The sequence below is a fragment of the Chionomys nivalis genome, chromosome 8, assembly GCF_950005125.1.
Source record: "Chionomys nivalis chromosome 8, mChiNiv1.1, whole genome shotgun sequence".
Classification (NCBI taxonomy): Eukaryota; Metazoa; Chordata; class Mammalia; order Rodentia; family Cricetidae; genus Chionomys; species Chionomys nivalis.
In genome coordinates this window covers 78,098,160-78,113,928 of record NC_080093.1, presented here as the reverse complement: position 1 = coordinate 78,113,928, position 15,769 = coordinate 78,098,160, and the positions used below count along the sequence as shown (strand labels likewise).

Sequence of the window (15,769 nt, the reverse complement as noted above, 5' to 3'; positions counted from 1 at the left end):
TCAGGACCGGTCTGGCAGCCAAACATCTTGGGCTAGGATGCCAACCGAGCCTGAGAAGTTAGGGCTGCTTGGCCACAGCAGGTTCCGGGTTGTTTTTCATTCTTTCTGTTTGTGGAATCTAATCTTTGGATAGCAAATACCCTGCTGTTGGGGGTGACAACTCCACTCTCTCTGTGTAGTTTACCTGAGAGGCTTCTTCTAAGTATCGGAGGGTGCTGGGGAGGAGAGACAGAGAAGGGAGGGGTGTAAGCTCAGCCCTGGCTCCTGTGCGTGGATGGAAATAGTACTGCTATGTTAGAACTCCGGGCTGCTGGGCCTTCACCCTGACTTTAAGCAACTGCTGGGCACAGCAGTGTGGTGTTCGCTTCATGTTTAAAAATTCATCTGATGATTTTTGCTCGAGTCTAAATGCAATCACACTAAACCTTAAAAGCCCATCACTGTCATTCTGAAAGCCACACAGAGCAGTTACTGGCCAAATAAATAATACAGTCAATTACTGAGAAGGAGCGAGCTAAATATGAAGCTCATGGGAGCCGGTTGCTTTTGTTTGTGTCCCCGAACATCCTCCCATCTGGGCTGGCTCTAAAGCATCACCCTCCCAGTTCATCTCTGGCTTGCCTTCATCCTGCTTTGATTATGTCTCCATTTTTAGGCTCTGTGTCTACCAAGGCTGAGTCCAGAGTCTTAAACCCCCTGCAGGCCAGCTCAGGATGCTAGAAAAGGCTTAGTTCCATCTGTTTGTGCACAAGGGTCCCCACACGTAGCTAGGATCATGCTGGCATTTACCACAGATATTCTTGCCTGTTGTCTTGGGAGTGTTAAGAAGCCACAAAAGCCTTGTACGTCAGTATTTTCCACCTAGAGATGGCCCACAATTGCCCGACTGCCTTTTCTTTGAGTCCTCACTCCAGATAGCTTCTTGTCCTTGCTTGTCAGTGGCTCAGAAGAACCTGTGTTTTTCTAAGGAGGACATGGGAGAGGAAACGAGAAGGAGCACTCAGCCTTCCAATGGAGTGAAGAGTCTGGAGAAGTGGGATTAATTGCCTGGGTTCAGCCACCAGCAGGGTGTGCTGAGGCCCTGGTTGATGGTGGCTTTCAAGTTTCCAGAATACAGTGGGGCTGCCCCTGCTTCTGCCACTTAGGGAAATAGATGCCCTTGGACAAGTTGGCCTTTTCATGCTCCAGTTTATCCATGAGCAAAGCAGGTGATGGCAGGGTTACATCTGAGTTGAGAATGAATGCAGTCATGCCCAAGAACATTGGACCACTGATGCAAAGTAACTACAGAGCTGGAGTCTTAGTGCTGCTGTGTACAACCACAGTGTGACATTGGCAGCACTCTTCTTTGTCGGTTTTGAGGGACAAACTCACTCTGGGTGTCTGTGCCTTCCTCTTTTTCTCCCCCTTTCTTCTCTCTTCCTCCTCCTTGTCTGTCTGCATCTCTGTGTCAGGCCCTCTCTGTCTCAGCAATCTTGGCTATGTAGCCCTCCCTGGTCCGCCTCAAACTCTGGATTCTCCTGCCTCAGCTTCCAAAGTGCTGGCATTTTAGGCCTGCGCCTCCACATCCAACCTTTCAGATTGATTTCTCACCTGCAAAACCTCGAGTCTGCGGGAAAGCCAGTTTCAAGATGAATTGGCTGAACTGTGAATTAGGCTGAGAAACAGGAATGTGCAGTTCTCTGCAGCAGAGGCCCAGGGCAGCGAGTAGAGAGGTCTGCTGTCATCTTTACTGACAGTGTCTCTCCCGCTCAGAGCTCGCTGCCTTTCTTGCAGTTTTATTTCTATTTTCCTGTGTTCCTGAGAAGGCCGTACGTACATCTGTACAATGAAGCATGTTCCTATCAACCTCCTGTCTCCTCCCCTCAGTCCCTCTCTGCCTCCCTTAATATGTCCCTCTTCCAATTTCATGTCTGTTTTTGATAGCCCACTGAGTCCAGTTGGTGTTGTCCATGTGTGCATGGGTGTGGGGACACCCACTGGAGCGTGGGGACCTCATGCCACATCTGGAAGATGGCATTTCACAGCACGCCTCCCAACACATTTGCTTGTCTGTTTGCTCGTTTGTTTGTTTTTCGAGACAGGGTTTCTCTGTAGCCTTGGAGCCTGTCCTGGAACTAGCTCTGTAGTCCAGGCTGGCCTCGAACTCACAGAGATTCGCTGTCTCTGCCTCCCGAGTGCTGGGATTAAAGGCATGTGCCACCACCTTCTGGCAATTTTTTTTTGATTTTTGTATATTTTAAACCTAGTGTCCTCTATTTTTCCTTTTTTATGCATTTTATGGGTTATTTGAGAATTTGATACAATGTATTGTGATTATATCCACACCCCTCACCCAACACCTCACAGATCCACCCCATCGCACCCAGCTAACTTTGTGCCCTCTTGTTTCTTGTTGTTTTATTAAACCTATCAAGTCCAGTCTGTGCTGCCAATACACTCTTGGATCGTGGCCATCCCCTGCGTGTGGCTGACCTTCTGCATTTATTTCCCTCCCTCCCCCAAGGCTCAGGGGTCACTGTGGAACAGGGCAGAGTGTGAGAAGCAGTGTAAGTCAGAGGAAGGACGGCTACAAGGACACAACAGGCAGACGTACACAGAAGTTCATAGTGTTTCTGACGACAGCATTCACAACACCTACCTGTGCCCAAGCCAGACAAAAACTCTGCATAGTGAAGGCGGCCTGAGTCCCAGCCTGGGAGCTGTTGGCTGAGAGCTGCTGGGAGAGAGAAGCAGTCTTCTTCCATTCTTCCCACCTCCTTTTCATCAGTGTTCCCTGGGCCTCAGTGGGGGCTGCGGCAGTGGGGTTGAGGTGCTGATGTAGACGACCTGTTTAGGGCTGAGCACCCAGTGTCCTATTCTCTGCTTCTCTGCATTGACTGCTGCTCACTGCAAGAAGGGAGCTTCTCTGGCCAAGGCTGGGAGCAGCCCGGGTCTGTGGGTGTAAACATGAGTATTTATGACCATATGACCGCATGATGGGTTAGGGAAATAACAATAGCGGGCTCTACATTAGGGCCTGAGACGCCCCAGCCATGGGCTTTTGACCACAAACGCTAAAAGTGGGTGTGGCAGAAGGAGATCATTTATGCTCTGTTGCTGGGTGTGCAGACTAATGCAGTTACTTGGGAAATCAGTCTGGAGGGTTCTCAGGAATCTAAAGAGAGAACTGCCGAGTGACCCAGCAGTACCACTCTGGCTGTACAGCCTACACAGAGGAACTTGCATCCCTGTGACCTTGCTCTGTGGTTTTGATTTGATGGGCAGAGTGAGGATAGTGGCTTTAGATAACTGAAGCCCACAGTTAGTAAACTAAGTTCAAAATAGCACATTTTGAAAAAAAAAAAAAAAAAGTCAGCCGGGCGGTGATAGTACATGCCTTTAATTCCAGTACTTGGGTGGCAGAGACAGGTGGATCTCTGTGAGTTTGAGGCCAGCCTGGTCTACAGAGTGAGTTCCAGGACAGATTCCAAAGCTACAGAGAAACCCTGTTTTGAGAAACCAAAGGGAGGAAAAAAGGAAAAGAAGAATTTCAATGAAATCACCTTGCGTGGATGGGCAATACTACTCCCAGATTTGTATCATTCAGTGAAAACTGCAGTGCAGGCATAGGGTACCTCCCTGGGAGTTACTGTTCCAGGAGGCCCCAGGAGTCTCCCCTTGGCTACCCATCATAACTTCATGGAAAGACTTCTGCTGAAGACACCTCACACTTTGGCTGTAGAGCACAAAGAAACCAGTCTCAAGCTGATCTGGAGACATCCTCTTTGCTGTCTAGCTTCCATAGTGCCAGAAGGTTCTGTGTAGCTGCTGTAGGAGGACAGACCTCATGGTCCTAGCTAGCACCGCACTGTGAACGCTGCAGTACTGACTTGCAGAGAAAGGTGCCCCTGGTGCAATAGTGGCATGACCGTTAAGGGTGGCCTCGGGGCCCTGCTCCACAGAAGGACATTTCATTCCTGCTCTTAGAATTCTGGTCGTTTTCTTTTTCCTCTAACATTTTTATGAGTTAAATTTGTTCTTTGGCAATTTTATACACGTACATAATGTGTTCTGTTTTCTCTTGCCCCACCCTATCTTATCTCCCTTCTTTTAAGCTTTCGCTTTTTTCAGTGTACTTTTTAAACATTTCTGTGCTAGAGCACAGTTCACATGCTGTCTCAGGAAAGCCTCCTCAGCCCCCACCAACCCCAGACAGACAAGAGCAGGCCAGTTCAGTTGTTAAGGCTTTCCCTTGCTTTCATTGCTTCCTCACATCATTATGAACTAGTAAATAGGTCATTGCTGCCCAGCCTTTCCCCCTCTTCCTCAAGATCACCAAGCCCAGAGACCTTCCTTTCCATTTGCTGTGATAGCAGGGCTCCTGGCATTGTCTACATCACGCATGTTCTGTAGGTGCTTCACAAGCAAGTGGTAACTGTGTGATAACAGTAGTTGATAATTTTCTTTTTATTTTTTTCTTTATTTTTGGGGAGAGTGGTGAGACAGGGTTTCTCTGTGTAGTCCTGGCTATCCTGGAACTTGCTATGCAGACCAGGCTGGCCTCAAACTCAGAGACACACCGGCCTCTGCCTCCTGAGTGCTGAGATTAAAGGTATGTGCCATCAACACACAGCGATTCTTTTTTTTTTAATTAGTTAATTTTTTTAAAAAACAAACAAACCAGTGAAACAGCTTACCTGAGTTAATGGGAGCCCACCAACCTTAGCCTGACAGCGAGGGAACCAGCATAGAAGCAAACTGGGCCCTCTGAATGTGTGTGACAGTTGTATGGCTGGGGCAGACTGCGTGGTCACTGGCACTGAGACCTGAGTTTATCACTAGTACTTGTACTGACTTTTTGAAACCCATTCTCTTTGGAAGGATACCTTGCTCAGCCTAGGTGTAGTGGGGAGGGCCTTGGTCCTGCCTCAAAGCAATGGACAATTCTTTTTTATCTGTTCTTAACAACAGGATCCTAGAATCCTCCACTCATTATACTCATTTTGTAGTTGAGGATGAACTTGAACTTCTGATCCTTCTGCCTTCTCAGTGCTGAGATCATAGGCATAGGCCACTACGCCCAGTTCATGGGTGCTGGGGGTTGAGCTCCTGACTTTGTGTATGCCTGGCCATCACTCTGCCAACTGAACTGCATCTCCATGTGGTGATGGAAGTGCCAGGCATAATAGTCCATGCCTGTGACCCCAGCACTTTGGAAGCTGAGGCATGAGAATCCTAGTTCCAGAATAAGCCCCCCGCCCCCCACACACACCTTGAGAAGCAAACAGTGAAGACAAATGGACTCAGACGTCTCAGAGTGAGGATGTAAGTAGTAAGCAGAGGCATCTGTGAGGAAGACAGCCCCACCAGAGCTGTCTGTGGGTGGACTGACTTTATATTTCCAGTAGAAGAGAAAGCGCAGTGGGTGCTAGCACGTGCTTAGACCTCAGGACACATTGGTTGGAGCTGCTGTGCGGGTCAGCATGAGGAGCCTGGGGAGGCACAGAGCAGGCACTGCTGCAAGTCCACTGATGGGAGTTGGTGGCTTCTGTCACCATGGCAGGTGGCAGCTGAGGAGGCAGCAGGGCCCAGCGGTAGGTGGGAAGAGGGCTTTGGCATTTCCCTTTTCTAGAAGGTGAGAAGCATCTTTTGAAGGAGAAAACTGGTTTTGTCACTCACCAGGCTCTCAGCATCTGTGTGGAAGGCCACAGTTGTAACTCTGGTGAGCAAAGCATCATCCGAGTGTGGCAGATGTGTGTGACTGTATCCCCAACCTTGAGGCCTCTTTGACCAGTTATAGCGGGAACAGCTCACAGGTGAGCGGTGGCGGTATACCCCTGTCCACATCTGAGCAGACAGAACTTTTCTGCCTCGGGGAGTGAGGTGACCAGGGATGAACGACAGCTGTTGATGAAACCTCAAGAAAGAGGCTAAAGTGAGTCTCTCCACCCCAGCTATGGCTTCCTTCCTTGAGCAGGCATTTCTTGTTCATTTTTTATATGCAGAACGTCAAACTAGAAGCAAGAATGCATGTGGAGCCCCCTGTGTTAGCCAGGGAGAGCCAGTCTGTTGACTTAGTGCATTGGACAGCATGTGACAGTGTCTTTCCGTGTGTGCATGTGTGGACTCTTAGGGCAGAAGGGAACAAGCTGTCTTAAAAGAGCCAAAAAAAGCTTCTCAAAACAGATGGCATTGAGAACCTAGGAGGTGGGGTGGTCTGGATACCCACAGTGCACCTGAGGACATTCTAGAGGCTGGTGATGGCACAGGAAAGGGCTAGGGGCCAGGAAGCAGCAAGGACAGACCAACAGGATGAGGAGATGGAATTTAGAAGATAGATCTAGGCCTTACTGTGGAGAGCGCTGAACTCCCAGCAAGCAGCTCACTTTGTTCTGTCTGTATTACTAGTGGGTTGCTTGCCTTCATTTGTAGGTGAAGAAAGTAAGGTTTGTAGTTTGCTGGTGGCATCCTGTCAGATGACCACACCTAACATGGAGACTGTAAGGCACCCTGTTGTTAGGACAGCCCCTTCATATCAGCACGTACTTTCCTTCCGAATCCCAGATACATATGGTGCTAAACACCTGTTATTGTAGATCGACCATTTGAATCATTTGTGAAAAAAAAAATCTTTGTATGTGTGTATATATGGTGTATGTATGCATGTCTGTATGTGAGTTCAGGTGCATACATGCCATGGCGGACTTATGGAGATCAGGGGACATTCTCATTTTGAAACGGTCTTTTCCCAACTAGCACCAGAACATGCTACCATGCTGGGCTTTACATGGGTACTAGGAATATGAACTCAGACCTTCACACTACGTTAACAAGCTCTTTACTCAAGGAGTCAATTTCCCAGGTCTGTTTGGGTTTTGTTGTTTTGTTTGTTTATTTATTTGAGACAGAGTCTCAAGTAGTCTAGGCTGACCTCAAACTTGATCTGTAGCCAGACGACCTTGAGCTCCAGATCCTCCAGCCTCATCTCCCAAGTGCTGAGGCTGCATGTACCGTCCTGTGACTTCATAAACCTGTAAAAAACAATGAATCAGAATTAAGGAATAGGGAATGCTTAATCCCCAGTACTTAGGGAAAACTAGACTTGCTAGTCACAGCCAGAATGCACAGCCTCCTGGGTATCTTGCAGGGAAGACAGAAAGTCACTACCCCTTCCCTGATCCACAAATTGTAGTGGCATTTCAATTGTATTTTAATAAATAAAGCTTGCCTGAAGATCTGAGAGTAAAACAGCCCCACAGGTCAGCCTCACAGACCAGGAAATGGTAACACACGCCTTTAATCCCAGTGGTGCATGCCTTTAATCCAAGTTCTAGAGAGGATTCTAAAACAGGTGGAAACAGCTCACAGTCTTATTCTGAGATTCCTGGAGGCAGGATCGCCATTCATACTCAGGTTGAGGTAAGAGTCAGTGGCTGTCTGCTTTACCTTTTGGATCTTCAGGTTGAACCCCAGTTTCTCTGAGTTTTTATTAATTGTGCTTCATTAAATAGGAGGTAACCTGTGAGCTGGGCAGCCTTGACTCAATGCAGAGCCCTGGGCACTCTGAGTTGAGCAGGAGAGAGCAGATAAATACTGGGAATTTTGGTTTGGTGCTGATGAAATTGGAAACAATTTATATGTCTCCAGCAGACCTTCACATTAAATATTGATGTCCAACATGAACGGAAAGGGCATGTTGCCGAATCCATGTGGCGAAGTCAAGGTTATATTAAGCTGTCATTGGTAACAATTAAGCCATAATGGATGTGCCACTTAATTGTCCCCAGGCGTTCGTACTTCTGTAAAGCTTGCTCCATTTTGGCATCATTGGAATAGTGGCCCTTATGTCCTCAGACATCACTGCTTTAAGAACAGTTTCTGTCACACAAGCACAGGTTGACAGCAACAGGATTAGACCTCGGTGGCCAGCCGGTCTCTGGACCATGCGGCCTTGCTAAAGTCATCTGCATGTCTCGGTTTCAGTACATCAAGTTTTCAGGATCTGGTATGTGTGTGTGCATGCATGAATGTGTGTATCTACACCTGTGTGTATTCCTGCACACTGAGTCGGAGGTCAATCTCAGGTTTTGTTCTTCAGGAGCCATCACCTTATTTTCTGAGGCAGGGTCTCATTAGCTTGGAACTCAAGGCTTGTGCTGAAATGACTGCAGTGAGCAGCAGGGATCATCTTCTGCCTCTCCAGCGTCTGTTGCCACATCAGGTTTTCTCTATGGGTGCTGGGAACCTACCTCCGGTCCTTTGCGGGTGTGCGCGGTGCTGGCTGAGCATCTCCACCCCACAGCCCATGCTGCTCTGTGTTTTATTTGCTGGCTTCCCCCACGGTATTGATGCTGTCATTATATCTAAGCCAGGCAGAGAGGGGAAACCCTGGAGACAGCTAGAGGTGTGTTGTGGTGTCTGTGGACCTGGGGACGGTTAACTACTCTCAGTCAGAGCCCTGCTTTCATAGAGTACTTTCAAGGGAGGGGGCCTTCCAACCCCTTGATCCCCTCTTATCAAGCTGTGCTGTCTTCATTCCTTGATCCCTCTGGACTGGACTGGTTTTTAAGCTGGGCTGGTGAGGAGAACATTTGGAAGCTTGGAAGTCTGGGAGTGAGTTAGATGCCTCTGAGCTATTGCTTGGTTGACAGTGTAAAGTCTCCCATTAGCCCTGACCAGTGCTTATGAAGGAGCAAACAGCTGGAAATGGGCCAGGCTAGCACTTCACTGTCGTCTCCCATGATCCATACAGAGTCATGGGCTTCGCTGGCAACAGCAAGGGTGTTTGACAGGTTCTCGTCACAGTCCTGTCTGAATTTATGTTATCATGTCTGGAAGGTGTTCAGGGGGTGCACCTGGATCTTATTGAAAATATAAGCCATCTACTGGTTTTCAATTTGAATGGTTTTGTTATAAAGGAGTTCAGAGTGCGCATTTGAAGGAATTCTAGCAGTAGGACTGTGTTAGGCTCCAGTAAGGCTGTAGCTCAGTGGTTGCAGCTTTTGTCTTGTGTACCTGAGGTTCTAGGTTCAATCCCTTGTACTGACAAAAAGAAAAGATTCCAATATTGTTCTCTGTATTCCCTCACCCCCTTCCTCCAAAAACTTGTTATTAAAAGGACTTTTTTTTTCTCAGTTCTTTTCTTCAATATACTGTAGGCAGAGTTTCTCTGTGTTCTGGCAGCCACTCCCAAGTAATCACTCAGAGACTTATTATTAAGTATAAATGCTCAACCAATAGCTTAGGCTTGTCTTCAACCAGCTCTTGCAGCTTAAGTTAGCCTATTTCTATTAATCTGTGTGCTGCCCTGAGACTTGATTACCTCACCTATGAACTTCCCATGTTGCTCTTCAGGTCTGACTCTGCCCCCAAAATTCTGCCTAGCTATCAGCCAATCAGTTTTTTTTATTAACAATGAGAGTAACACATTTTCACAGTGTACAGAAGGATTATTCCACAGCAATATACCCATTAAAAATAACCTTTGCAGCCAGGCGGTGGTGGCGCACGCCTTTAATCCCAGCACTTGGGAGGCCCAGGCAGGCTAATCTCTATGAGTTCAAGGCCAGCCTGGTCTACAGAGTGAGTGCTAGGACAGGCTCCAAAGCTACACAGAGAAACTCTGTTTCAAAAAACAAAACAATCCCCCCACAAAATGAAAATAACAACAACCACAAAAACCATTGCAGGGCTGAGGATGTAACTTAGTTGGTAGAGTGATTGTCTAGCACTATATTGTCACTATATAAAAGTGGGCGTGGTGGCACATGCCGGTAATACTGACACTCTGGAGGTAGACAGGGAGATCAGAAGTTCACTGCCATCTTTGGCTATACAGTAAGTCTTGGACTATCCTGGGCTACATGAAACCCTGCCTCCCCCCCACCCCAATTTTTTAAAACCTATTCTTTTTGTGTTCTCTGCCTTTCTCTTTTTGTCTGCCTTCCTCTATCTCTGTCCATCTGTCTGTATTCTCATTTGACATGCAGTCCCCTCCTCAGAAATGGAGCAGAGCGGAGTCTTCTGTTGCTGTCCATAAGCCTTCCTGGCTCGTCAGTAAATCTTGGCCAGCCCCCATCTGCCACTCCGTGCAAACAGATCCACCTCACTGTAATGGCTGTAAAGGATCCCGCTTCTCAGGTTTGGGAAGTGCTATAAATTATTTTCTCCAGATTGTACCCTTCAGTTCCTCCCCAATGTTCCTTTTATTGGAAAACATTTGGACCCTTTCCTCATTGTTGCTCTTGGCCTGCAGTGAGCATGCCTCCAGTCTTAATCTGAGCATCTTGAAGCTCTCTGAGAATTGTCCCACCTCTTAGAACATGGCATCCTGTTGTTCAAGCAGACAGACATAGGAGATGGGTACAGAACGGAATGGACTCCTCAGGCAGACCTACTCCAGGAAGGCCACTGCGTTACCCACTGAAGCCAGCAGGGGCCCTGGAGCACCACGTGAAACTTTCCGCAGCCTTGGTAACTGTCATTGCAATAGGGTTGTCTGGAGCCCTTGGACCCTGGAGCAGGTCTGTCTCATGGACAAGCTTCTCGGAGAGGACTTCTCTGGCTCATGCGCTCGCTCTGTAGTGCAGACCAGACCAGGGTCCTATTTAGTCCCCATAGAGTGTGACACCCTTGGCTTAGTGTGATTCTTCCTATCCCAAGACCTGGGGTGGCCTCCCTTATGACAGCAGGATCCTGGAATAATTGTTTTCTGAGACAGGCTCTCATATATCACAGACTGGCCTTGAACTCACCATGTAGCCAAGGAGGAACTGGAGAGGGAGGCATGAGTTGGGTGACGGGGGGTGGTAGCAGCAGCAAATGCCTGAAGACTGACTGTGGCCAGGTGCCATGCTGAGGTGCGGGGTGAGCCCCTTATGTTTTCTCCTTCTGAGTGGAGTTGTGGGGAGGACCCAGGGTCTTGTGAGCCCCAAACTGGCCTCATACTTGGTATGTAGCCTGAAATGAACTGTCTCCACCTCCTGGGTGCTAGAATTACAGACACGTGCCACCACACCTGGTTTATGCGGTGCTGGGGATTGGTGTGGGCTAGGCAAACACCCGGGCAATGGAGCCACACCCCAGCCCCAGGATAGCATTATTTCTGAATGAAAATCTGATTCTTCCTCTTATCTGTTTAAGAATCACGTGCAGGCAGTTTTCTCTTGAAGACATTGTCTTCTGTGGCTTTTAATAGCTAGAGTAAGATGCTCTGATACCAACATCACCCAGGTGCAGTGACTCACCTGAAATTCCCAGCAGCTGTGGAGACTGAGACAGGAGGATGGCTTTCGTTTAGGAGTTTGGTCAACATAGTGAAGACTCCCATCTGTGAGAAATTTTAAATGTTACCGTTTTGGGGGGTTTTGTTTTTAAAGAGGAAATGTGATGTTGACAGGATCATTCAAACGCTGGGCTGAGGAAAACCTGTTTTCACTGGCAGACCCCCCCTTCCCGTCCCCCCAGTTCTCTTTACTAAGCTGACACGGAGAAGTCTCCCAGACTTTTTCATGGGGTGTGCCTTCTGGAAACAGAGTAAGAATTTGCCTTGGAACCATGTGTGCCTGTCCCTTAAATAACTGTTTGAGTTCCTGCGTTAGAATAGGAACTGGGTGGGGTGAGTGGCAGGAGCCAGGGGACAAAGCTGCTGCCACTTTAATGGGGTATAATAATAGGCACAGTCTCTGGGCCACTGGTAACAAACACATAAATAGAAAATATAAATGGCCCTCTGCGTCGTTTGGAGCAGAATTTTAGTTCCCACTGTGAAGTACTCTGCTCATGATTTTCAGGTCGTTTCTAGGGCAACAGAGTCACCAGGCATGGGGACTGTGACCCTTCTGCAGGAGACAGCCAGACGTGGTGGAGTCTAGGCACCTGCCTGTGCTGGGAGGGCTGGGAACGGGGTGATGTCAGGGATATTTTGGGTTCTTTTGTCTTTTTTTATTATGGTCAAGTATATATAACATAAAACTTCAATTTAAATAATTAGACTAGAGTTTCTTATGTATTTAATATTTTCTTTATTTTTGACAATTTCGTACATGTATATAATGAAATATATTTGATGTCCCTATTTCTCCCCTCCAACTTCCCTCCTGTCCCCCACAGTATGATCTCCCTCCCGACTTCATGCTTTTGTTTGTTTGTTTATTGGTAACCTGCTGAGTCTAGTTAGTGCATTATAATCCCTGGTACACAGACGTGGGGCAGTCCACTGAAGCATGGGGAACCTCTCCGAGTGCTATCGACTACCAATAGCTTCTCAGTAAAGCACAGGGCCTGGAGACGATCTGCTGTCTTCTGTGCCGGGATCTTGACTGGCCTGATCTTATGCGGGTCTTGTGCAGGTAACACAGAAGCTGTGTTTTGGTGTGACAGCCACGTCATGTGCAGAGGACAGCACCTCACAGCACCTTTCCCCATCCTCTAGCTCTTATGTTCTTTCTGTCTTCCAAGATGGTCCCTGTGCCTTGGCGGGAGCTGGGAGAGGAAGGGATCAACGACCAGCTATGTACGCACCTCTCCACTGATTGTTGCCCACTATATCTTCTCTGACTAGATAAATAAAGTCTTTGGGCATAAGGTAACTGTTTAGAAGGTAATTTGATAGCATAACCATTTTACAAAAAAACAATAACAGATTTATCCTAGGGCCTGTGGCTTCCCCCAGTCATGGGCTTTTGGTCAGGATTATAGTACCAGGCATGAAATTCCTTCCTGTGCTACAGGCCTCAGATTCAGTTTTATTTTATTTATTTTTATTATGTGTATGTGCATGCATATTTTGTGTGTGCTTGCGTGGCACAGTCCACATGTGGAAGTCAGATGACAACCCTTGAGAACTGTTCTCCTCCCACCTTTATGTGGATGTCAGAACGGTGCTCAGGCCGTCAGGCTTACAGTTTTCACAGGGAGCCGCCTCACGCGCCCAAACACGTCCGTTTTAAATTTACATTGCAGTGACGTTAAGCATCTTCATAGTGTTGTACAATAAAGTCCAGATCCTCCAGGGGCTGAACTAGGTTTTCTGGATTCTTAGCTTTTTTATTTAATTAGGAAATAAGGGAGACACAGTTTTCTGTAAGGGTGAGGCTCCTAGTGGTGGAACACCCTCCAGTGAAGGACACATATCCAGGAGTATATGGCCAGCCCAAACTGTACCTGGTGGGTTGAAAAAATAATGAAGACCCCAAGTTGAGTGGATAGGGAAGTCGAGATGGATCTGGGAGTGTTGGGGAGGTAGTGGATATAATCAAATTGCTTTCTGTGAAGTTCTCCAAAACACCAATAAAAATCCAAAGAGATGGAGTAAAGTTGCATGCAGATTACAAAGCAGCAATAAAACTATCTAAAATGATAGTGCAGATTGGAGTGACATACCCTGTCAAGATTGACAGGGAGCCACATACGCGAGATACTCTGTGACTCAAGTTATTGTTTAGTGCCTCCTTTTACGTGGCTCAAGAAGAGGAGTTTGGTTGCTGAGGAACATAGTTTGGGTGCTTCTCTATTTTGATTGACAGGTTATGTTATATAACCATTTTCTACCGCATGGATCCCTTCCCATCCAGGATGCACCTGACTTTAATCATTTGCTTGCCCAGGTATGCATAGGCATAGCTGACACATGGGATTTCCTATGAAAGTTCACTTTGAGCGCACAGTTTGCCTTATTGCACGTGCACCTAAAACTAGTTCAGGCCAGATCAGCCTTCCTGCTCCCACCTGGACATACCTAGAGTAAGACTGAAAAGCACTCTCCCTGAATCTTTAAGGGAAGGAGAAACTTACTGCATTGTTCAGAGTGAGGTTTATATGCAGGTGGGGGCTCGAGGCCGCAACTGGCTGCTGCTGGGTACATGGTTCAGAGGTGTGTGTGAACAGTACTTGCAGATAAAGGACTCGGGCTGCCCCGTGCAATAGAAGAGGGCTTGATTGTGCATAGGCCAACCCAACTGGCGTCCCAAGTAGCCTAGCTGTTCCCTCCTGTACTTGCCTGTCTCAGAATGGGGGTACTGGGAGAAATAATACACTGTAAACCTTATAGACACCCCACTCTAGTGGAACAGAAGGAAGGATCCTGCTTTCTCTAAAGGAAAGCAGAATTTCCCTTTCGAGACCTAGGAGGTGGGATGGATCCAGACACGCCTTTCTCTTTTCCAGCCCCACATTACCTCTGTCCTCAGCATGATCGAGGTCAGCTGCTCTCTTCCTTCTAGATTGGGGCACTGAGTAGGTTCCCGCGCATGGTTAATTAACTCATAGATCCCTTAACCGCTTTTATGACGTCAGCTCTTGCTCTCTCCCCTTCCCCCAAGATGTCCCTAGTGCCCACTGGAGTGTCCTGTGCTGCTGCAGCTGCTGCTCCTACTGCTTAGTAGCTTTGATTACTAAGGGGATGCAGAGGGGCAGACAGTCAGGGATGAGGGAGCAGCCTGGCTGGGAAGCACCTCTCCATGGTGTGTTATGTTTCCTTGAAGAAAGAAGATAAGTTACAGGCCCTCTCAAGTTCAGGCACATGCTTTTCTTGTTAACCATGGGCCTTTCTTCCTTGGGCAGCCAACATCTGCCATCAAGCTGGCCCCTCAGGCATGCAGTTGGGGTTACTGCTTTAACCTGGGGTTCTGCACCCTGCTGCAGCATTCTTGCGGGTCATTGGAAGTCATTTTCTGGTGTAAAACAAACTGGACCATGAATACATTTGATGTTGCTGAGCAGTAGAAGGGTTTATGTCTCAGGCCAGTGCTTTGCCTAGAGCCGTTTTCTCTGGCTAAGTCAATACTTTGGCAGGTCTACAGAGAAGTCCCCTCTCCAGCTTCCCCAGGGATCCCGTCCTCCGGCTCGCTCCTCTTCTTCTTCCTTTCTCCCATCTTTGGAAGTCCTTTTGCTTTACAGATCTTTTTATATCTCTTTGAATATCTTTATTTTTCAAGTAATTCAAATAATTCTCTGGAAATGTTACTTGGTTAGAAGTCTCTAGAGCTCTGTGTGTGCTTGCATGTGTGTTATGTGCGCACACTCACAACAGCTCAGTGTGTGTTGGCTTATTTTTTTTTAGCACAATATTCCAATGTAGCCCAAGCTGATCTAGATCTCATGGTCTTCCTAACTCACCCTCTTGAGTATGGGATTGCAGGTTTGTGCCTTAGCACCTATCCTCCTGCCTCATCCTCAAGCACAGTCCCTAGCTCAGTGTCTTTGTGCTAGAAGAGACTTAGACCAGGCTCCAAGCAATAGCTCTGCTGGCCACTCTAGAACCTTCCACCTACACAGGAGTAAAGTGAGTCCTTCCTTACTTCACACCTTATTTCCCATCTTTCAAGTGGCCCTGGTGACAGCCCTCCCATTCTTGTGGACATAAGGACTCATTGATCCATACCAGGCTAGAGCCTAGCTCAGGTGACTAATGTATGTGTATATGTGTGTGCTTGTACATGTTCATGTGGGTGTGTGCACATGTGTGCGCATATGCACCTACTTTGGAACATGTGTGTGGAGGCCAGAAGGTGATGTCAAGGATCTTGCTTCACCATTCTTTATTTTTTGAGATAGGCCCTCTCGCTGGACCTGGAGCTCATTGATCGGCTTGACTGGCTGGTCGTTAGGCCCTAGGGATCCTCCTATTTTTGCTCTTCCTGGTGCAGGAATTGCAGGGAAACCCTGGTGCGAGACTGCAGGCACACCCTGCCGCACTCAGCTTTTGTGAGGTACAGGGCATCCAAAGTCAAGTCCTTGTGTTTGTGCAGCAGGCACTCCACTGGTTTAGCCTTCTCCTCGGGCCCTT

At 47.7% G+C, this 15,769-nt stretch overlaps 1 protein-coding gene across 1 annotated transcript in view; it reads left to right on the top strand.

Annotated features, from left to right (window-relative positions):
* Positions 1–15,769, top strand: part of Vps35l (VPS35 endosomal protein sorting factor like) — a 104,822-nt gene that overhangs the window by 68,576 nt on the left and 20,477 nt on the right. The window lies entirely within an intron of this gene.